The following is a 25,481-nucleotide window of genomic DNA, read 5'->3' as shown; positions in this document are numbered from 1 at the left end:
CATGTCATCTAAGGGCCATAAGAAAGAAGTCTACAAAAGTAAGTCTTAGGATTTTAAAATGAGGTCATATAAGTGGCGTCCATTCTTTTTTTTGTTTTGTTTTTACTATGCACTCTCAAGTATCTTCATCAAAGTCGTCAAAAACAAGCCCCAATACTTCATCTGGTATGGAAAAGATTTCCCTATAGCCCTTTTATATTAGTCAAGTGTACGTGGTTTGTGTAAGTACTATCTCCATTTAAGGTATTAAAATACACACACACACCCACACACACACACACACCCTGAGAAACTTGCTGGCCAGGCAACGTCACCATACACACACACACACACACACACACACACACACACACACCCTGAGATCTGAGAAACTTGCTGGCCAGGCAACGTCACCATTATGAGAAATTACGTTACACTGAAATCAGCCCTCAAACAATTCATCGAAACGTTAGCTGTGTCAGAAGTTACCACGTTTTATTAGAACTATATTACGTTGACATTTGGGCGCATTATGATTGGTCCTGACGGCAGTAAATTTCCTGACATTGACTGGTAACACCCAGCAAACATTGTTAACTGTGTGTACACCACTCCCTTCACACAACCATGGTCCAGTTAGAAACACACTACTCAGTCCACGTCATATTGTCACTGTTAAAATGTCTTTAAGGTTTTTATCTGATCCACTACGACAGTCCTTAACCAACCACAAACTTCGACGCTCATCATGAGAACAAAGACCACCAGCTGTCACTTCAAGTACTTAGTCTGAAAATTTAATGTGTTTTCCGTAATTTTGAGCCTTTAGTTATAGTCTGGGAGACGAGTCTTTGGTATTGACAGCTCGGTAGCGTCTTTCCGTTGCCTAGCGACCGCAGGCAGGCAGCCAATGACGGCCTGACTTTGAGCGGGTAGCAAGGGCCACGTTGCCGCTCTGAAACCCGGTCGCGCGCGCTTATGAAACTTAACCAGTGTCTCGCGTGCAGGCGGTGCGGTCGTTCGTCGTTTCTCTGAAGTTGAATTTGCAGTTTATTTCGTTTTTGTTGTTTTTAGTGTTTCTTTGTTTATGTTTCGTTGTAAACAATGTCCAGTGCGGCGGGTAGTACCAGCCCAACACAAGAAGTGAAACGGAGGAAGAAAAGTGTGCTACACACCCAGGCCCGTGAATTCGTGTGCTCTGTGAGGGATTACTTTGAGAAAGAAAAGGACAAAGGTGGGCCCTTAATTCCTGTTGTTCAGGTTGTGAAGAGAACTGCAGCAGCATTGAAAATAAGTAAGAACACTGTTGTAAAGATAGGGAAAGAACAGTATAGTGTAGATTGTGACGATAGTGGCACAACAAAGCTGCACACACCAGGAAAGAAGCGACCGAGAAACAAGCAGGTGACAGCTTTGGACGATTTTCAGAAAGACGCTATTCCTCGTCATATATACAGCTATTATAAGAGAAGGGAACATCCCACTCTATCTAAATTACAGGTGTCGCTTCAGAAAGACATCTTTTTAAAGGGAGCAAATTTTCATTGCGTACAGTGCTGAAAGACATAGGCTTCAGCTATTCACTGTTTAACGGACGCAAAATATTAATGGAAAGGACAGATGTAGTTGCATGGCGGTGCAGATTTCTGCGCAGGATCATGGGTATGGAATTCGAAAGTATAGTGTGGTTAGATGAAACTTGGGCCAATGCCAGCCATTCCTTACGTAGAGGCTGGAATGATGGAACGCCCGAGGGGACAATGGCAGTGCCTGTTGGCAAAGGAGGGCGTATTATTGTCTTACATGCAGGAACATCGAAAGGTTTTGTGCCAAACTGCTTGAAAATGTTTCGGTCAAAAAAGACGGGAGATTACCATCAAGAAATGGTTCAAATGGCTCTGAGCACTATGGGACTCAACTGCTGCGGTCATAAGTCCCCTAGAACTTAGAACTACTTAAACCTAACTAACCTAAGGACAGCACACAACACCCAGCCATCACGAGGCAGAGAAAATCCCTGACCCCGCCGGGAATCGAACCCGGGAACCCGGGCGTGGGAAGCGAGAACGCTACCGCACGACCACGAGATGCGGGCATCATCATGAAATGAACAGTGTAGTATTTCAAGAATGGTTCGAGACATCGCTCATGACGAATCTGACAAGTCCATCAGTGATTGTTATGGACAATGCGCCTTATCATTCCGTTGTTCACGATAAGGCACCAACCTTGGCAACAAAAAAAGACGATATCATTCAGTGGTTGAAACGGCGAAAAGTAGATTTCAGAGAAGATTTAAGGAAGCCGGAACTGCTCGATATTGTGGCACAAAAGAAACCCCAATTTCCAACATATGTAATTGACGAGATTGCTAAAAGGCACGGGCATGAAATCGTTCGGCTTCCTCCATACCACTGTCACTTCAATGCAACTGAAGGAGTGTGGGCGCAGATAAAAAATTACATTGCTGCAAACAATAAAAAATTCACGATCTCTGAAGTGGAAACTCTCCTTCCAGCAGCTATCAATAAAGTGACAAGCGAGACGTGGGCTAAAATTGTAAACAGCACTGCAAGTGCCATCAGAGAGGCGGCCAAAACCGAAGGGGTTGTGGAAGAATGCATCGAAAATTTAATTATACATCTGGGAGAGAGCAGTGATAGTTCGAGTAGTGCTGAGGAAGACAATGTCAAATCAGATTCTGACAGTGATGTGAGTGGTGTTTTTCCATTACAGTAACTACAACGTATTCAGGAATGTAAGGAGGGAATTTGCTATCGATCTACAACCAGATCATCATATTGTGAGTACTTTCTTCAGATTATAACTCTTAATACACTGACCAATTATTCTGTAACTTGTAGTAGAACAAATTAATAATGCTAATACTTAACAATGGAAACCAAAACTGCAAATGTTCAACAAGCCGAACCAATAACATTTTGTAAGAGCGCAAGTGTAGATAATAATAATAAAATAACAAAATAAATAAAGAAAATTGACAAGTACTAGCCACATATTTGTCACAGCTTTTAAATTGTCCAGAACCGAAAGAGAGATTCCCGAAAGTGCAGGCAGAAATCACACCACAGAACTCGTCACCACCAACACAAGAAGAAATTTATGCGCACATCAAGAAACTTAAAAGCAATAAAGCGTCAAGGACGGAATTGTAGCAGAACTGTTGAAAAATTTAGGCCGAAATTCACTCAACGAAATTACTCAAATAATCCAAAACGTCTGGCACACCGAAAAAATCCCTGATGACTGCAAGGTTGATCTGATTCATCTACTACATAAAAAATATAATAAATCAGATGTAAACAACTACAGAGGGATCTCTATTACCGGTCACCTACAAAATTCTATCAGCTTGTCTCTTGAATAGAACACGACAGCAATTAGAACCCAAAGTAGCAGAATATCATGCACGATTCAGACCGAACAGATCATGTCCGGAGTAAATTTTCAACCTCAAAACCATACTCAAAATGGGAGCTCTCAGACAAAAATCTTTAGTATGCATATTTGTAGACTTCAAAAAATCATACGATTCAATAGATAGGCTCTCACTATTCCAAATTTTAGAAGGGAGGGGGTTAGATCCCAAAACACAAGAAATCATAAAATAAAGACTAATTGGCATGACATCTAAAACAAAATTTATGGGGAACCTCTCAAAACCCTTCGACATTCAAACAGGTGAGAGACAAGGTGATGGACTCTCTCCTATTCTGTTCAACGTAGTTCTAGACAAATCTATAGAAGAATGGGAGAAATGACTCAAGAAATGTGGGATTTGGAAGCCAATCGGACTGGGTGTTGCCAAAAACAACCTCTACATACCGTATCTTGCATTTGCGAACGACCTAGCGATATTAACAGAGGATAAGCAGACTGCAGTCAAACAGCTGTAAATACTCAAATAACGTGCAGGAAAAGTAGGTTTACAAATTTCATTTGAGAAAACTGAATTCTTTTGTTCGAAATCAGAAATTGCAAACTTGTAAACAAAATATGATAAAATTAACAGCGTCCCATACTTTAAATACCTTGGAGAACTGATCGAACCGACAGGTACTGAAACAATCTCACAGCAACATCGGCTCGAAAAAATTTAAAAAAAGGATTAGGATTAACGCAAAACCTCTACAACAAAAAATCAATGACAAGAGTGGTAGAAATTCGACATTACAATACTGTCATAAACCAACAATCCTCTACGCAAATGAAACACTAACCCTTCACAGAAAACAACTACTTGAGGACATCAAAAAAGAAGAGAGAAAGATCATGAGGAAAATTCTAGGAGGAAGACGTAACCAATCAATCAATTAAAACAACATTCAATCAATTAAAACAACAGGGAAGTTTTCAAACATCGACATTGATATTAAAAAAAGGCGAATGAAATTCTCTGGCCATATCAGCCGACTACGAGTAAATCGATTGACGAAGAGAATAATAGATTATGTAACATCACTTAAGAATTCCTCACCTTGGCTAGATGAAATTCGAAAGGACCCAAAAAATGCAAACATAAGACCTGTCGACATTCCTGAAACAGACACCTTCAGACACAAAGCAGACAAACGGGAAGTTTGAAACACGTATGTAACGCAGCAGCGATGGCGAGGCATTGTAGCATCTGTGACCAGAGAGTTTGCGCTTGACCGCGCGAGTGTTGCGAGTCAGTCGAGTCTGTCGTTGCGAGTCTGTCAGTTGTAGTCGTTGCGAGTCAGTCAGTCGTTGCGAGTCTGTAGCTCTGTCTAGTTGAGTGCAGTACTCTAGTAGTAGTCGTGCAGTGAAGTATGCTAATAGTCGTCATGCAGAGCGGTCGGTCAGTAGTAGCAGCCCAGTGCGGTTGTGTGATGTAGGCGGTCGGCAACACTGGTCAAGATGAGGAATAAGGTATACTGTTAATTAATACAATCATTAGATAATGAAAAATTTTATTTATTGTAATTATTCTCCAACAAGTCTCCCAATAATAATTTTTTTATTTCAAAAGCATTTTCTCAAAAATTTAATTTTTTATTGAACTCAAGATTTCGTTGCACTTCCCATTTCATTCCACTTCTTTTGAAGAAAAATTTCACTAGAATCACAAAAAAAGGAAATATTATTATTTGCAATGCAGTTCCTCCAAGCGGTGCGCAACAACAAGAGCAGATATGTGACATCCATTTATTCTGAGGTAAGACTTTAATTCTGATTGTTTTACACAGGGCCAAAGACCGATATTTCGGTTTAATTGAATTTCCTTATCACTGAATGGACTTTAATTTTTCATGAGGAATTTATATTTGAGTCAGATTGCGAATTTCACATTTTTGTTGCCATTTTCAATACCTCTCATTGTGGGCGAGGTTACAATTAGCGCAATGTCCATTAGCATTCATAATTAAATATTGTCGTGTTTCTTTCTTTCAAATTTTCGTGGGGAGGTTACACTCGGCTCCCATTTGTATTAAGTATTGTCATTACATTTCTTTTAAAATTCGGTGGGGAGGTTACACTTGGCGACACCCAGTCCAGGATCGTATTTCGTTGAGAGTCTTTTGAACAACAGTCAGATATCTGCTCTTATTTGCTTAGATATAATTAGGATTTGGCGCAACGCTTTTATTAACTTGTAACTTTTTTTTCTACAGGTCAACGGCAATTCGTTGCTCTATTGTATTTGTGTGTTGCTTTTGCATTTGTGCTTATTGTTTTGTGAATATTTGTGACAGTTGCAAAAATGCCGCGAAAGACTGTGAATAGTGTATCGCGAGGTATTTTGAATGAAAGTACCGACTTAAACAGCGTGACCGATAGTAATTGTGACACGCAGTGTAATGATGACAATCCTGCGTTCACTAACAATCAGTGTATTCCAACCACTAGTGATGACTTTTACCCTGATAATGAACAAACGAACTCAATTGTCTCGTCTGTTAATTTGACGACAATTGATGACGCGAGACGCTCTATTGCAATGAGCGCTGCCGAGCTTAACACACCCGATTTAGAAAATTCAAATAACGTACAGACAAATTTTTCGAATGAAAATGGTCAGTGTACTGAAAATTCGACGGATTCATTTAACGCGACAATTGCAGGTATACAGTCAAACAGCACAGATCATGGAGTAGGTAATGTTAATTGGGATCAATATATGGCATTTTTGCGGGAAAATTTCAAACAGCTTAATGAAAGATTTGACAAACTTATTGAACAGTTCAAACAACGAAATGAAAGTGTCGACAACCATTACAAACAACTTAGCGAAACAATTAATGAAAGTTTCAAACTGACGAACGAGAAACAAGACAACCTTAACGAACGGAGCAGACAAGTTAGGGAAGAGATTACAGCTGTTACCGATCAATGTCAGGACAATAAAGAACAATTACGTGAGGATACTCAGGCTTGTGCTAATAACAGTAATGAAGAAGTTGGCACTGTTGCACAAGAATTCAGTAGCACACGTGTAGGCACAACCGAATCACATAAAGACGAGATTATTGCAGTCACTGAACAATGTTCAGCGAACGATACACAGATACACGAAATTAATGCAGTCACTGAAGAATGTCCTAAAAACGAAGTACAGATTCGCGACGAAGTTAATTTAGAGTCAGTGGAAGTTTCATACACTTCGAATACGGAAGTTGACGAGAAAAGTGAACGACACAATAACCAGATTGACGAAAGTATTAAAGTAACAGAATTAACAATTATTTCAGTCACCAATACGTCACAGAATCCGCCACTTTGCGAGCATTTGTCAGAGTCACGCAGCGTGTATAATGTGAGCAATTTACAGCAACTACGCGAATTAAAATCTGAAAAGCTACGCAACTTGAAGTACGAAATGACACAGACAAACAGATTCACACTCAAACCCGAACGTGTTATCAAATTCACTGACGAGAACGTTGATTATAAGCAATTTGCATTTGTAAGAAAATGTAAGGAATTTAATAATGGCAGAACACAGGTACACGCTTTGAGCTGTATACGACAATTTGTTTTTATGCTTTCACCGCTATTGCCTGTAACGCAGAAGCTAGCTTTGAACCAGATGCGACAATTTATTTTTGTATGTACAACAGCATTGCCTGTAATGAAGAAATTTGAATTAGCACGGATACAACAATTTGCCTTTGAAATTTTACCGCTATTGCCTGTAACACAAAAGCTAAAATTTATTTGCAGTGCGTAATAGACCTCAGGGGATTCATTACGCTTTAATGAATATGTGCCGTAGCGAGCATAGGGCCCCGAGCTGTAGTAGTGCTGTTTCATCTTTAGTTTTCTGCACTGCTGCCTTCTCTTCTACTATCCTTTATATCTATCAAAAGTGCTCTTTAACTATTGCTCTATCTAGAATTAAGAAACATTGTAATGAAAACCCGATATGACAAATCTTTTACCGAATGTGACAATTTTCAGTAGGCACTCCCGTAATGACAACTACCGCCGTAATTTTTAATTACAGATAAAATCGTAATCATCAGTATGTGTAAAATTATCAGCAATAGGAACCATATTTTTTGTAACAATAGATGTTTTTCACCACAACAGCATGAAAGTAAGCCGCTTAGCATACGTAACCAACAATGCAGTCTACAAGGTCAACCTAACTTTAATGTTTCGCCGCGTGCACGTATAGTCCCAGTCCCAACAAATAGTAACGCATGGCAGCAAAGAAATAACTACGTACAGACAACACACTATTTCAACTCGCATAGCAATACGCCGTATAGAAATTACTATCATGACAGACGTAAAAATAACGAGCACAATTTTCAGCGTACATTTAATAACAGTCGATCTTTTCAGCAGCAAGAACATCAGCAACAAAGGATAATCATGAATGAAACAGACAATAGGTGTCATCCATAGCGTAACACGTCAATAAGAAATAAAGGAACAGTTTGTATAGTGGATATGCCACAACATTCTCCCGTAAATAACGACACATACGATAGATTTTAACCAGATACAGCACAGATTGCATATTACAGTAACGCAAACATTACTTTTGACACGCAGAATTTTGTTCACGAGAATGTTATTTGAAACATGCTCTGTTGAATGCACCATTTTTATCGCACCCATACCTTACTAGAAATTTTTCCATTGCCACCGACAGTTCTAACACCGCTTTAGGCGTACACATTTTCCAGGAAATTGAAGAAGATGGTTCTACAGTAATTAAAAACATCGCATTTGCAAGTCGCATTTTGTCACCTGCTGAACGAAATTATTCTGTTACAGAACTTGAAACATTATGTGTTGTATGGGCTTTTACGAGATTTAGGCATTTTCTTTACGGCAGACATACCACCGTTTACACAGACCACAGAGCGATACAATTTTTACTTTCGGCCAAATTCACGCATGATAGATTAAGCAGATGGAAACTTTATTTACAGGAATTTAATTTTACAATAGTTCACATTCCCGGCACACAAAATGTTATAGCAGACGCACTATCGCGTTCTCTCAGCAACAATCAGCAAGACGTAGCAACCCACTTCTGCAAAGCAAATTTCAGTGTCATGTACATTCAGCAAGTCGCATTTGAAAACTTTATTTCATCGTCACTACAGGACATAGCGCAAGAGCAAAATAAGGACAATGTGTGGAAAGAAATTAAACACCTTTGGCAAGATAGGAAAAATGTTACGATTAGGAACCACTACACTGTACGCAATGACGTTCTGTTTCGCCGCTCTCATCCTGACAGCAACAATTGGTTATTATGCATTCCTGACGAACTGGTTAACAAATTAATTTGGTACACTCATTTAAGTTACGCACATTACGGAGCACGAAAATGTTTTCTTATACTGAGACAGAACTGTTATTTTGCCAACATGGAGAAACGTATACGACGAGTTTTAGCGTCTTGTAAAATTTGCCAGAAAGCTAAATCAGACACCACTTCACATATTCCTCCTTTATATCCCATTATACCTGTGAAATTAAGACACATGACCGCTGTAGATATTTTTGGTCCGATTCCGAGAACTAACAGAGGTTTTTGCTACATTTTTGTCGCTGTTGAGCTCACTTCAAAATTTGTTACTTTCACTCCGTTACGCAAAGCTACTGCCAAAACTGTTTCAAATGCATTTGTAAAACATTTTCTATTTCATGTAGGGCATGTAATGAAAGTAATTTCTGATAATGGATCACAATTTCGTAGTAGCGTATGGACACGCATGTTACGAGCCAGAAACATTTCTCCGATCTATATATCCAAGTACCATGCTTCTTCGAACCCCTGTGAAAGATTAATGAAGGAAATTGGTAAACTGTGTAGAATATACTGCCACAAAAGACATATTGATTGGGATACACACATACTCTCATTCCAAGATGTAATTAATTCCATTCCAAATGAATCCACTATGCTATCTCCGACTGTTATACTGAAAAACGTTGAACCACCGAACAAAATTAAAGAATTAATAGAATTTCCCAAAAGTCGTCGCCTACGACACCACGAAATAATTGACATTGCGCTGAAGAACATCAAACGTGCCGCAGAGCGCCGGAGAAGACAGCAAAAACAGGTTTGTAAACGCCGCGACTTTCACGTTGGACAGAAGATACTAGTACGTACACACTATTTATCCAGCAAATTAAAAGGTAAGTGCAGTAAATTTGAACTTCTATACGCAGGTCCATATCGGATTCGCAGCATCCCTCACCCCAATGTTGTACACGTCGAAACTTTGAGAACCAGAAAATCGAAAGGCAATCACCATATATCAAACATTAAACCTTTTATTGAGTGAAACCACTGTATGATTCAACACACTATGATGCCATTTACTAATGCAATTATTTCACGTGACTAATTATTGATGATTATCGTATTTTTTCTTGGCAAGTGCCCGGCAAGGTAAGGTTAGCAGGTCGCTCTTCTTGTCGTTACACATCAGACCGTGCATATTTTTCCAGATGAATTTACACATTTATGACTATTTCTGCAATTATATTTATGTGACTACTTATCGATGATTATCGTGTTTTTTCTTGGCAAGTGCCCGGCAAGGTAAGGTTAGCAGGTCGCTTTTCTTGTCGTTACACATCAGACCGTGCACATTTTCCATTTTTTTTGTGTATGTGACTGTACTCCAGTTTTGTTTGTATGCACTATGAAATAGTTAAGATATAACACACACCAGTCGACTTTGACATTTTTTTTTTTTTTTGCCTTATGACATCTCAACATCGTGACTGTTTCACATTTTTTTTTTGCTGCTGCATTGTATTATTCTGTGTATATTTTTGTTTTTGAACACTGTCAATGTTTTTGACATATTACGTTTTCTGTCATGTTATGCTGTAGGGTTAATTATGTTACCATAAACCAGTCATTATCTAGTGGGTATATGATTTAAATGCAGGACATTAATCTTTGTTCATCAATTTCAGAAAGGAATGATGATTCTAAGAAATAAATTTAACATAAATGGAATTTCACCTACGGAATAAACGAAAGGAGATGCAATAACTTTATGAGGAAGAGTAAATGGATCAGGATTAACAAACATTAACAAGAATATACTATACTCATCGAAGAATAGCAGTCTTAACTAATTTTTTCTTTCAGAATACAAGGTGATTGATGCAGGCTGTCAGAGAGAACTACACATCTTAGTTTTAGTGATGAAATATGCTAGAGATAAGGAATAGTTATGTAATGAGTAATGAAGTGATTTTTTGCAGATGATAGTGAATACTGATGAATAATGGTGAAGGAAATGGTATTATGAATAATGAAGTTTTTCTTTACAGGTGATGATAATGGTGAAGTTATGATGATATGGATAATGAAGTTTTTTTTTCTTTACAGATGAGGATAATGTTGAAGTAATGTATCTATGCTACGTAGTTATTTAAGTATTTGTTGCAGTTTGCTTTGACAGCAGGTGTTACATTGCATAGTAGGATGACTGAAAGTTTTGGAAAGGACAGCTATGGAATACATTTTTATACACACTTCACTGCCTGTTAATTCGAAGTTCACTACTTTTCAGCATAGTGTGCGTTTCTTCTTTCAGGTCAATAATCCGTTTTTGTAATTTTTCCAGGAGAAGTTTTTTTTCATGATACTTACTAAACCTGTTACTTATTATACCTGTTCTAGTACTTGCATTTTTATATTTTTACCCATTTGTGTCTATCGTTTATAAATGTGATCACATGTACTGCCTTGTTACATAATCTTGCTACAGCTGACTCATGACGAATGACGTTACCTATCCTCATTTGCTGCAATAGGTCAAAAGCAAATAGTGTTATGTTTCAGCAATTAATTGTCGATCCCAACGCAATGCATTGCTACCAAAAAAAATGTATTACCAGTCCCACATAATGTGACTAGTTTATGATAATTCTGAATAATACTGATCAACTCTGAATAGTATGTCACTTGAGTAATGACCTCTTAATGAGACTATATTCAAAATAATGCTTTGTCACTAGCTAATAACTGCCACTGTTTATTGTAATGATACTACTTATAATGTGCATGATTATTAATGCTATGACTGTAATTAACTGATTTTTAATAATGACTTCGTAATAATCTGAATAATACTGAATGATGATTCTATTCAATACTTGCTGGCCACTGAGTGCCAATAATTAATGTCACTCCACGAATTTTTATTAATTATGCCATTGATTAGCTCTTGTTTCCAATGTTGATACTTTGTAATTTGAAATGAATGTGACTGTTTAATAATGCTTTGTAATTAGGAGAAGGCTAATAATTCTTACTATATTGGAATTTCAAATGATTAATTAACGATGCCATACTTTGTTATTGGAAATGAATGTGACTGTTTCATAATGCTTTGTAATTAGGAAAAGACTAATGATTCTTAATAGATTGGAATGACACATAATTAATTAACTATGGTACTGTTTAATAATGCTTTGTAATTAATTAAGGCTAATAATTCTTACTATATTGAAATGACAAATGATCAATTAATTAACTGTAATTAGACAAATGATTAATTAACGACAAATGATTAATTAACTGTAATTAGACAAATGATTAATTAACGACAAATGATTAATTAACTGTAATTAGACAAATGATTAATTAACGACAAATGATTAATTAACTGTAATTAGGAAAAGGCTAATGATTATTGGAATGACAAATGATTAATTAACTGTAATTAGGAGAAGGTTAATGATTCTTAATTATACTCTGTAACTGAAAAGAATGCGATTATTTCATAATGCTTTGTAACCAGGAAAAGAAGGCTACTGATTCCATGTACAACAATTAATGAACATTTTTCTGTAATACTACATACTTGGTACAGAAATGTTCAATAACTGGGCTATGAATGCCACAAACTACTAATTAAGTCTGTAATTGTCAATATTATGTGACTTGATGTCCTTCACCTCATAAGCTGACTACCCTGAATTACTGCAATGTCCATTTGTCCTGTTTATCCCAGTGATCATGGAGCACTATATTTGGTTTTGCACTAATTCTACGTTGGTGTGCCTTGTAAGAGTGTGGTGTTGACACGACATGCTGTCCACCACCATGAGCGATGAAGACATTATTATGGTCCCACTGTTTGGTGTACCTAATGTACTGCCAAAATGAAAACATGGAACATTACTACGACAGTTCAGTGTCTTGGCTACACTGATAAATTCTGATGGGAAAAGAACTTCAAGTTGTGTCACTTGGTGTTGTACTTCTGTGGAAAGATATGGACTTTCAGAGCAGCTGTGTGCAATCTAAAGTGCTACAACCATGATGCAATCCTTCCCTTTCCTATCCTGATTCTTGTCACATATAGAAAAAATTTTTTGGTAACATCATTTATGTTCATAGGTTATACATTTTTCGATTCGCTGAACTCCAATGCGAGTACACTTGTGTCACTTGTCAACATAATATTTTTTGCCAGTCTGTTCATTTGTTCTGAATATGCTAAAGAATTTTCAGTGCCTGTGCACTTTGTTATCTGTCAAATAATTTGTATATACTTTTCTGATTTGCTACTATGTTTTGTACTCACATTTTGTCTTTGTCTGATATATTTTGTACTTAGTGCGTGTGCACAACATTTACTTTATGTACTACATCTAATTATTCTTGCCAGTCTGTTTATTTGTTCTGCATATGCTAAAGAATTTTTTTTCAGTGCCTGTGCACTTTATTATCTGTCAAATAATTTGTATATACATTTTTCTGATTTGCTACTATGTTTTGTACTCACATTTTGTCTTTGTCTGATATATTTTGTACTTAGTGCGTGTGCACAACATTTAAATATTCTGTAAGTTGTAGAATTTTGTTAATTAAAGAAAAATTTTGCCGCGCTTGGCAAGTCCAAATGACTCACCATCGCTGCCAAATTTTTGCCCCCCCAGTGGAGGGTTATGAAACACGTATGTAACGCAGCAGCGATGGCGAGGCATTGTAGCATCTGTGACCAGAGAGTTTGCGCTTGACCGCGCGAGTGTTGCGAGTCAGTCGAGTCTGTCGTTGCGAGTCTGTCAGTTGTAGTCGTTGCGAGTCAGTCAGTCGTTGCGAGTCTGTAGCTCTGTCTAGTTGAGTGCAGTACTCTAGTAGTAGTCGTGCAGTGAAGTATGCTAATAGTCGTCATGCAGAGCGGTCGGTCAGTAGTAGCAGCCCAGTGCGGTTGTGTGATGTAGGCGGTCGGCAACACTGGTCAAGATGAGGAATAAGGTATACTGTTAATTAATACAATCATTAGATAATGAAAAATTTTATTTATTGTAATTATTCTCCAACAAGTCTCCCAATAATAATTTTTTTATTTCAAAAGCATTTTCTCAAAAATTTAATTTTTTATTGAACTCAAGATTTCGTTGCACTTCCCATTTCATTCCACTTCTTTTGAAGAAAAATTTCACTAGAATCACAAAAAAAGGAAATATTATTATTTGCAATGCAGTTCCTCCAAGCGGTGCGCAACAACAAGAGCAGATATGTGACATCCATTTATTCTGAGGTAAGACTTTAATTCTGATTGTTTTACACAGGGCCAAAGACCGATATTTCGGTTTAATTGAATTTCCTTATCACTGAATGGACTTTAATTTTTCATGAGGAATTTATATTTGAGTCAGATTGCGAATTTCACATTTTTGTTGCCATTTTCAATACCTCTCATTGTGGGCGAGGTTACAATTAGCGCAATGTCCATTAGCATTCATAATTAAATATTGTCGTGTTTCTTTCTTTCAAATTTTCGTGGGGAGGTTACACTCGGCTCCCATTTGTATTAAGTATTGTCATTACATTTCTTTTAAAATTCGGTGGGGAGGTTACAAGTTATATCAGAGCAACCAAAATAAAAACGGTACAGACCAAAGTGGTCGGATAAGCGTGAACAAACCTTTACGGAAAGAATGAAAGCCTATTGGAAGAACAAGAAAAACTCAAAGAAAAATTGATCGAGTTATTTGCTTACCGTCTTCCATTACTGGAGAGATTTCGTCATAATAACAATAAAAATGTATTTCCTTTACAGTGCAATCAGAGAGAAACATAACAGCGACGTGTTTACGAGTTGGAAGGTACGTACTAGTGTCCAAAGAGTCTCTTACTCGTTCAATGTTTTCTCGGAGTCAAGCTACATTGGACGACCTGTTGAGTCGACAGAGCACTCTTCAAAGGACCCATCCCAGTATTTTCCAAAAGCACTTTAGGTACACCACAGAAAACTTAAATCTGAATGGCGATTTCAACCGAATGGCGATATCACGAATTCGAGTCAAGTGTGTTAACCACTACACCAGCTCGCTAGGTGGAGAGTTACACATACTTATTCACGCACTTAGATATAGGACCTTCGAACCATACCCACAGGGGCAGCCAAGAACTCGGCTTGAAACAATGCCTTGGCAGGAGTGCCATGGCGCCCCGTCTTGGCTGCGCACTTCCTCCCCCGCTCGCCAAGCTGTCTGACAGCCAGGAGACGGGACAGAGGGAGAAAGGGGGGGACTGCAAACGCGCCGCATTTAAATGGCAGTGCAGTCACACTGTAAAAAATGGTTCAAATGGCTCGGAGCACTAAGGGACTTAACTTCTGAGGTCATCATTCCCCTAGAATTTAGAACTACTTAAACCTAACTAACCTAAAGACATCACAGACATCCACGCCCGAGGCAGGAATCGAATCTGCGACAGTAGCAGTCGCGCGGTTCGGGACTGAAGCGCCTAGAACCGCTCGGCCACTGCGGCCGGATGCATTATTGAACAATCCTTCTGTGAATGCATATCTCGTTAACTCTGACAGAACCGATGTTAACTCCTTCACGTAAACACTCTTGTATAACCAATTATAAATCTTACAGTGAATAGTTTTCGCGTAAAACTGTAAATATTGCCGGCAAAATAATGTTTTTATTCAGTAATTTTTGTCGTTTCAAAACCAACATCTTCACGAAAGAGAGTGACGCAACTTGTAGAAATGACCAAGAATTTATAATCAAATTTGTCGCTGAGCCAGACTACACACATTTAAACCGGAGATAGGGTTCGATTCATATTCAGATCAACTTCTAATCACGGAAAAAAACGCAACACCATGAGAGCAGATTGAGCTGTAATGAAATGTAAACCTTACAACCTTATCACTCGCAGAGCGGATGGGATGTGGTTTTGGGTTTTCATAATATCACAAGGGTCTAAAAATACCACTATACACAACATAATTGCAATGCACTATCCACCAAAACAGATATATATACAACTGCCCAAGAGAACATATGAGATGTATGAAATGCACCCATATTCGGAAGGAGTGGAGTTCAAAACCCCTTTCGGCCAACGAGTTTTAGGTTTTTCGTGGTTTCCCTAAACCCTTAAAGTGAATACCGGAATAGTCCGTTCGAAAGGGATATGGAAGATTTCCACTGTAATCCTTTTCGTAGGCGAGCTTGTGCTCATTTCTCATGACCTTGTCGTCGACGGGACGTTAAAGCCTAACCTCCCATCCTATTTCATCCTTCGAAAAACACAATCAAGGGACTAAGCGAAACAGCAGAAAAGGTCCTCCCAAGGGAAGCAAAAGCGTCTTCTCATAAGAATAACCTGCAAGGACAACATTTTTATGGTTGACCGAATAGTCGACGAACAGAGATAGTATCAAAGAATGTATGGAACTTTCGGGTTAATCGTGAAAGATCTTTAATCAATTTGAAAAGAATTACAGTAGTAAAATAACTGCTGCTGGATAGGGATACTTTTAAAAAGAATACTGACTTACGTTTAAAAACAGGGTGCAGCATATATCCGCTACTTTCTCATCTTTATATAGATCAAGTGTTATGGCAGTGGACTCAGAAGCGAAAAGAATTATGTAATATATACAGTGGCTGTCTTTAATAGTGACAGCAAGGAACACTTTCTTATTCATGAAATCCGTTTGATTACTATTGAATTCATATCGGTATTTCAAGCAAGAAAACTGCAACTATGGCATTTAAAGCACCTGTATGTATTAGGTGTAAATCGTAATTATACATAGCAATAGAAAGTGATTCATTGAACTTCCTACTACCCGTTTTACTATACCGAAAACAGTGTACAACCGAAACAAAAATTACAGTATTAGGACACCACATTGTTGTTGTCGTGGTCTTCAGTGCATAGACTGGTTTGGTGACGCCTCTCACGCTCCTCTACGCTGTTTAAGCCTCTCCATCTCTACATACCAACTGCAATCTAAATTCACTTGAACCTGCTTACTGCATTCAAACATTGGTCTCCATCTACAAATTCAGCTCTCCTCACTTCCGTCCATTGCCAAACTAACTATTCTTTGACGCCCCAGTAAGTGTCCTATCGTCGCGCCTGGTCACAAAGCTGTCCCTCTTCATTAGTTACTGAATCTTCCCGTTTAACCCTCAGTGTTGCTCTGTAGCACCACACCCCTAAGACTAACATATGCTGAAGAACGGAAAGTGTACATATGTATATGAACAAGTTTACTTACAGTGTGCTTCAAAAGCATGTATCCACCACTGGAAACACACCAGAATTATCCTAAAATTGGAAAAAATCGATGTAGACTGTCAAACCATCTGATGATGAGCCTCCACTGGAAATGCATTGTGCACTGAAATAAAATGATGACTGTGACTGAAGGCGGTCCTTACTTAATTTATGTTCGACGTTAGAATATTTGTCTTTCTTAGCACACAGTGCATGAATAAGAAAAGTAACAAATTATAGATATTTCTACTCAAAAGAAATAAGGGATTGACTCTAGTGAAACAAAGGAAATAAGAGTAAATACAAACGAAATTAGTGGGTTCATTATCTTTTTCGTTAATAACAGCAGGTTACACAATAACACACAGGAAAATAAATACAGAAATATGATGGGTTTATAACTAAAATGTATAGCATATCGCAAGGAAGACTAGAACGAAGTGAATAGTCACTTAGATCAAATGATTCGCAATTGTGGTGTTAAGTGAACGAGTGTGCTAGGACACCAGCGTAACACAATGTATGTTCTATATTTGCGGTATTTTATGTTTGACACGCTGATGTTCCTTGCTACCTATTATTGTAAAACGACGCAACATCGCTATGTGACTTGTAAATTTATAAGGATCACGAACTTCTGTTAATGTGTTACAAGATCCGATGATGACAGCACAGATCTGTCGAAACCGGTAATCAATAAAAGGATTTGCAAATGTCTGTCGAAACAGGTAACCAGTAAAAAGATTTACAAACGATCTTGGCGTGCCTAATAGTTCAAGGTAATGTAACAGTTCAAATCGCCCCCCAGCAAACGACACAATGTCAAACACATCTAGATTAAATTCACCACAAAGTGAGATGTTGAGCATCAGCTGAGGAGACGGATAGCATTACGACGATCAACGAAAAGATGGGACGAGCAACACCGGCAGTAAGATAAGCACGATAATAAGAAACATAAGAGGCTGACAATACTGAACACAGTCTGGCCGCGCAGAACAGTAGAGAGGAGGAGACAGGAACGGGGGCTGGCGGCCGTCCAGAAGCAAATGCCAGCCCCACGCCAGACGCGACCACAGCGCAGGCACGGAAAGGACAGCAGCCCAGCCAGTTCTGCGCGCCTCTTCCCGGACTGCGTGAGAACGCGGCGCACCAGCAGCGCCTGCTGCGCACCCACACGACTGCCAGCGAAACAAGTTCTCACCTTATCACTTATTTTATCCATCACATTCTGACATGAAACTGGCATCAAATGTTTGCCCAATGGCTCTCACGTGGGATGACAACCGCAGCTGGGCTTGTGACCGTTGATACTTTTCGAGTAACGGATTAACTTTTAAGTTAATTAAAAAAAAAGTTGACAGACTTCCGCTAACGTTGAGTCCGTTAATCGTTAATGAGATACCAATTAGGCACGACAAATCATGTTCTGAAAAGTCAAGGCCATGTACGTGTGTGCCTACGCCGGAGTTCGCGCGATTCATGTAAAGAATCGAGGGCGAGCGAAAATGGCTAGTGTTGGGTATTTATTGCTGTTTGTTTACGGAGTCTGCATTAAGCACTACTTTTAGTTAGTTGACTGATAGTGGAAAGTAAACCATGGAATCGGATTCCAGCTCTAACAACAATCTAAAGAGAAGCCTGGTAGTAAAATATCTGTAAAAAGTAACGCCAGAGTCCAGTGAAAATGTGGCTGGGCATGACATCAAAAGACGCATCGAACGAAACAGTATTTATTGGGGAATTTATTATTAAATGTTATACCCCTAAACTCTCTAGTGCTGCACTCAAACGACTTTTTTCTGTAGACAAAGACATTTTGTCTCCTAAACGAGCCTTGCTTTCGGATAAAAGATTTAACACGTTGATGTTCACGAAGGGAAATGCGCACGTTATTTCGGTTAATACCTCATTCTCCTGTATTTTGCTTCTTCCGTGATTTAATATTGATAACTAAATAATTATAGAACTAAATGATTAAACCGTTTTTATTAATCTCCGATGTGTTGCCTGAACTTCCTCAACCAAACCATTTTTATTTAAGCAACTGTAATTCTTCGATTCAATTCTCATTTCACTACACCCACAACATAAAGGTTGCTGTTACGAGTTAACGATTAACTTTAACTTTCGATGAAACTCTTGTAAAGTAACGCTTTAACGTTTAACTAAGTTAATTTTTTTGGTAACAAATTAACAATCAGTGAAGTTAAATTTTTTGATTAACGTTGTCCACCTATGATCACAAACCCGCTGGGAGGTAAAATAAAATATATGACAAATAAAAAAACGTTCTATTTTAGTGATAACCCTAGCTAAACTAAAAAAGAAGGTCTCCATCTATTTAGAGCGTCGTCCACTGTTGCATGAATGTAACTCCTAAACTTTTGCATGCAATGCGATGTTATTTAGCTAAACACATCTCTAAGTTGATCTATACACTTGCTGTTAGATCGTCGTTATCTTGATCTCCTCTATCTGTTAGAATCTGCCCTCCACTACTTGGCTACATGACCCGCCCAGCCCCATTTAATTTTAACTACAGTCACAAATATGTTTTCCGCTTCAGTCCCTTCACTTTTCTTGTCTCTTCAATTTTATTTCCAATCATGTACTTCTCCACTGTTCGCTGAGCAACTCTCATTTTTGAATGGTCTCCGCATTTAACGCCCATCTCTAATTTCCTGAAGACACTACTGAAACTACACAATTACAGTAAACTTCCAGTTTCACATACACTGGAAGTTCCGCGTTGGAAACTAAATTGTTTTAATAAAAGCACTCAATTACAAATGTAAGCCTTTGTTTATTCTGCTGTTCATCCATTCGCAGTAGTCCAGTAGTCATCAGCAATAAAATCTATTCGCCACTACACTGCCTGAAAAAGTGTGTGTATGTGTGTGTGTGTGTGTGTGTGTGTGTGTGTGTGTGTGTGAGAGAGAGAGAGAGAGAGAGAGAGAGAGAGAGAGAGAGAGAGAGAGACAAAGGAGAGGAGGTAAACGAAATGAAACTTCCCGGATTGAGAGGGTATGTGACATTATTTCAGTGCTTGCAATATCGAGTCCAGTTTACAGAGAGGTTGGTGGTATCAGTCCATTTACCAGCCTCTATGGGCTGGGTGTATGCACTCATTCAAATGGACTGAGTGTCATAACACCGCTAGGCAAGCTGGCCCATAACTGTTGTGACCAAAGTGGGTGATGATACAGAATGTAGCAGGGAGTCCATTACTTGTTCTTGGATAGCACGAGTCGGTGTGAAGGGGTTACGATGTTGTTGCCGCGTTATACGGCGATCCTCCCTTGTGATAGTCAGACCGGAACCTTGACGAAGATTACCCGTACACCTCACATTCCCATGCAGCCAACATCAGCCACTAGTCAACATCTGCCACTATCACATCCGAATGTCCCACAAATATGGATAGTGCACGATTCGACTTGGCGGCCAAATGGAGACCTGCAATAAGGCTCATACACGGCATCTGTCTCTTTTACAGTGATCTCACCACATCTGACGCTGCTCACGCCCCTTATATTCTTCTTAATCGCAATAATTTTCCTAATATTTGATGTAAAAATCGTACTAATTCTACCCAGGCCTGGTAACAAATCTACCAGGCCTGGTAACAACACTGTACACAAATAAAACTGCTGCACTCCCGTTGACGTTTTACCTCTCGCAGAGACGGCAGCTCTTAATCATGTACTTACCCGCTGATGGTGTGCACGTGTCAAGTTACAACGATATCCGACCATGTTTACTGGATCCTTCAGTTTGTCAGGCAGTGTATTTCCCTGATATGAAAATTGGCAAGTCCATATCTTGAATCAAAGACGATTTTTGATGAACAAAGGAACATTTTTAGCCAATGATATTCAGAGAGTACATGTGATAACCCAAGCCAAAGTAATACAATATATTAAAAACAGAGTTTGATGAAATAGAATTATTATTTAGGCGCAAGGTTGGAGGCTAGTATCCGTTATTATCGGAAACTGTCTTAAGAACAGCGAATCCATTCGCAACAAATTAAAGATATGGAGGTAGACTTCAAAGAAACGAGCTTAAAAAGAGCGGTTAAAAATAAACAGTACCTACTATATCACTGATCCATTATTTCTTGGTATGGCAAAAAAATTACAAAAGCAGGGGAATATCAATTGTTTTAATGTTCACTGTATAGTAAATATCTTTCGTAATTTTAAAAACAGGAGTGTTAATTTTTTCAGTCTTATAAAAAGTTAGATGTCAACCTTTTACTGGGGGTACTGGTAGATATTAGCTCTCTCTCAGAGATAATGGTTGCAGAAAGATTGGGGTCACTGGTTCAGATGTTAAAATGACCAATTGAGACTGCTTTAAAGTCCTTACAAAAAAAAATTGATCTACTATCAAATGAATCCATATAGTTTTGCTATTTGACGGAGAGATGAAATCATTTTTTTTAATTTACTTGTAATGTATGCATGGAATGAATGCCAAGAAGTAAATCCACATTGTAAACAGTTTTATTTCGATTTTATTTATAAAGTTAGGTGTCAATCTTCTATTTATATGACTGCTAAGACAAATGTACGCCCATCTTCGATGGTGTAGGGAATGCGAAAGTTTTCACGATTTACACGCAGCGGCTTCCCCCCGTCGGAGGTTCGAGTGCTCTCTCGGGCATGGGTGTGTGTGTGTGTGTGTGTGTGTGTGTGTGTGTGTGTGTGTGTTGTCATTAGCGTAAGTTAGTTTAAGTTAGATTAAGTGGTGTGTAAGCTTAGGGACCGATGACCTCAGCCGTTTGGTCCCATAGGATCTCAACACAAATTTCCAAAAATTTTACACGCCGCATTGAACTACCGGTTTTATTTACGCAACTGCTACGAGAACTGTACATACATCTTCGTGGGTGTAGTATATGTGAAATTTTTCACAGCTTTTTTAGACCAGCACTGAACTAAAAGAAATGCAAACACTGGATACCCGATACGTGATTATTTTTCACACTTAACAAATCTTCAACCCCACCTCTCCTCGTTACAAAACAATTTTTTGCTTTTCTCCGACTTACTTCAGCTTCATTAATATTTCATTATTTTCACTATTCATCGGTTGTAAGTAGGTGAAGTACGCTTTGACGTTGCTATTTGTTTCAAACATGCGGTTACATCAGGTAAAGCTTTGTCAATTGCAGCAGTCACCACATGGGAGTTCCGCTTTAGTAAAATCGAAACTTGTTTCGGACCCACAAACGGAAAGCAGAAAAGCATAAAGAAATCGAGCAACCCGATAGCCAGACCCGAGCTGTAATTAGCTGCACTGTGCAAGTGATAGTCAAGTATGTTACAGATAAAGAATCCTGAAGGGCAGTAGTCATCATCCCATGTAATATCTCCGATGAATAAGGTTACGTAAACGTATTTTCTGAAGTCCTGGATCAGCAAAGCATTGTGTTGATACGTACAGGGCCCATTCAAGAACACTCTTACACAGACGCAACTTCTTATGTGGGGCGTCCCTCCCCCCATCACCCTTCACCACGAACACTTTCTACCGTATCAGTTTTCGCTACTGATTGCGATGTACAGAAATCCTGTACTTGGGCGAGTCTCTCAGCCTGGCGCCCAAGCGGCCGCTACTAACTGCGATGCGCCATGTACAGAAATCTTACGCGTCTGGCGCCATCCCCCCCCCCCCCCCCCCCTCAGCTTGTCGCCCGAAGCGGCGGCTTGTGGATAGATAGTTAGAGGCTGCCATAAGGCAGTATTCTGACGGACTGCACGATACCTACACCTGCAGCTACAAGGAGTATTACAATAAATCCAAGCAAACCGGGTGACATTTCTATATTTACCACCTTGTGATAACGTAGTGAGACATCTAGGGACGCGAACGTAGTGTCCACTCTTCCATACACAATTCAATGCTATGCTCTCAGCAGGCAAGGTGGTGATCACCATCTTTTTCCACTTCAGAATCCCGATACTCGTCGAATTCCTCGAGATCGAAAAACCATGAACAGTGTGTACTGTGAGACACTCCGTAGCCTACGCAAGTCCATCAAGAGCAAACGGCCCGGACTGCTCAAGGAGGCAGTGATTCTGCTTCACGATATCGCGTGTCCACACGTCTCCAAAGTCATACGAAGTGTAATGGCCAAGTTAAGTGGGAGCAGCTTCAGCATACGCCCTACAGCTACAACAAGTCACTGTGCGACTGCCATGTATTTGGTTCGCTAAGGAAACGTCTCAAGGGGAAGCAGGTCAACTGGGACGACGAACTGAAGGACACAGCGAAGGACTGGGTCCTGTTACAGTCACAGGGATTCTGGCAACAAAGACTCCTTCATCTCGTGAAACAGTGGGACAGTCGTGTTCAGACCTCTGGTGATTACTTTTGAATAAACACCTCAATTACGCCCACAGATTTTGTTTCGAACCGTTTCTTTTGAACGCCCTCTCTGTGAGTCCCTGTGAAGTGTCCGGCGGAGGTTACAGTTTAACCTTTCGTACTCTAAGACGCAACCATGTATTTTACTAGCTGACAGTCACACAAGTTTTCAAGACAATATCTAACGAAGATCAGGCAGCCTTTGTATTATGACAGTATAGCATATAGGCCCTAAGTCATGCATTTAGAAACACGTCTCGTGGTCGACCAGCTCCGCGACGTGCCGCTAAATTGATGAGTGGGTGACTGCCTTGCGGTATAACAATCAACCTGAAGAGCAGGACAGTACAGTTCAGCGTTCTACCGACAGCGAGCTCATCGGAGTTGCTGCAATGATTTTTATCTTACGACAACGGCAAACGTCTCACAAGAGGTCTTGGGTAACGGCTATCACTGACTTCCTTGTGAACTTCCCGCTTTACACCTTGATCTCCAGACTTTCGCAAATACTCTAACGGATTCTGGACACAGAAACTGAACTAATTAAAGACACAGAAATGTGAGCACGGTATAGAGTCCACATTTTAGAACATTTTACCTAGTAATGGGGTTCACAAATAGTGTCACTAAACACATATTTCAAAGTGTTTGGATTCCATTTCTAATTCCCTATTCTATCTGTCGGCTGAAGTGCGACGTTTCTGTGACCCTCACCTAATGTAAAGGATGGATTTAACGAATTATAATGAGCCATTACAGGTGAAAAGCGGAATATCAACAGTTTGCAACCAACATCAAGCTGTGAGGCCGTAACTTGAGTGGACTCTGGGGTCGCATCATTTTCTGCTCGAACTCATGTAACGACACTGTGAACATTTCCTGTCACGTTACGAAATTCTCCAAAGTCATCAGTCTGTTTAAAGGTCGCCAGTTCTCTAGTGTTATCGTTCGGCACGTCCAGTCTTTTACAGGTGCAGATCCAAGGTTCGGTTCTGAAGAGGTCACAGGCTGCTTGCTCTTTGGCCCTCTGTGAAACGTGATGTCATCAGGCGTTTGATTGGCGTCTACGTAACGCGTGACAATGTATAGTCGTTGCGCCGGCAGCGGTGCCCTCTTGAGGCGGCGGTCGCTACTAGCCTTGTCGAATCGTCCCGCCTGCTGATTATGCAACTGGTGACACCGCGCCATACAAAGGGATGTCGTCCGGCGGGCGACGGAGGGTGTAACAATTTGCTTCGTACCTTAACCTCTGCCAGTTAGCCGAAAAATTTAGAAATTTATAACAGGAAAATCTTAAATATTTTTGTAGGTTTTGGTGATCGAAGGAGGGCTGTTACATTGCTTTCCCTCTACCCCTTTGCTAACCGCCTGCTCTTCTAGACACTTTAGGCTGACAACATGGGTCTCATGCTAAAAACCATTTATGCTCGAGCCTCTATATTTATCGGTACCATTTCTAAGTTCGCTAGAAAGTAAGCGCATTGAACAAAAGATTTGTTACATTCAAGCGATATCACGCTATAAACGTGTAGCACCGTCACTAACTTCGACAATGGTCTCAATCCTGCAATGAAAAAGGTCCACTCACTTATGATAAAATCCCGTACCAAACGGCGAGGACGTGCATCTTATTTTCCACCCGCTCTTCCAAATAGTCCCAGACATTTTCCATGCGTTCAAGATCGGGTGGTTTAGCGCGCCAGACGAGATGCGACACGGTGCGTGAATGAATGTCAATCCAGGAACGTAGGCACACTGTGCTGTAAAAGCGGCTGTTGTCTTCTTGGAAGACTAGTCCACAGGATACTTATACCTGATCACCGAGAATACTGACATTAACATTCTGATTTATGTTCATAGTAACCTAAAAGGGTCCACGTCACAGCACGGAAGACACCTCCAAAACATAAGAGAACTCACTCCAGTCTGAACTACACTTTTCATGCGGTGCGGGTTAAACGCCTTACTGGGCGGTTGAGGCATTCGACGCCTCGCATCGTTTGAAAAGAGGTGAAACCGGAACTCGTTGGATCACACCAAGTGCCTCCTGTTTTGCGTTGTTCACCCCACCCGGATATGCACAGCGCCATGTGCCCCTGTGTGCAGT

Source organism: Schistocerca serialis, chromosome 2 (assembly GCF_023864345.2).
Source record: "Schistocerca serialis cubense isolate TAMUIC-IGC-003099 chromosome 2, iqSchSeri2.2, whole genome shotgun sequence".
NCBI classification, from domain to species: Eukaryota; Metazoa; Arthropoda; class Insecta; order Orthoptera; family Acrididae; genus Schistocerca; species Schistocerca serialis.
Note: the sequence above shows the minus strand (reverse complement) of the source record.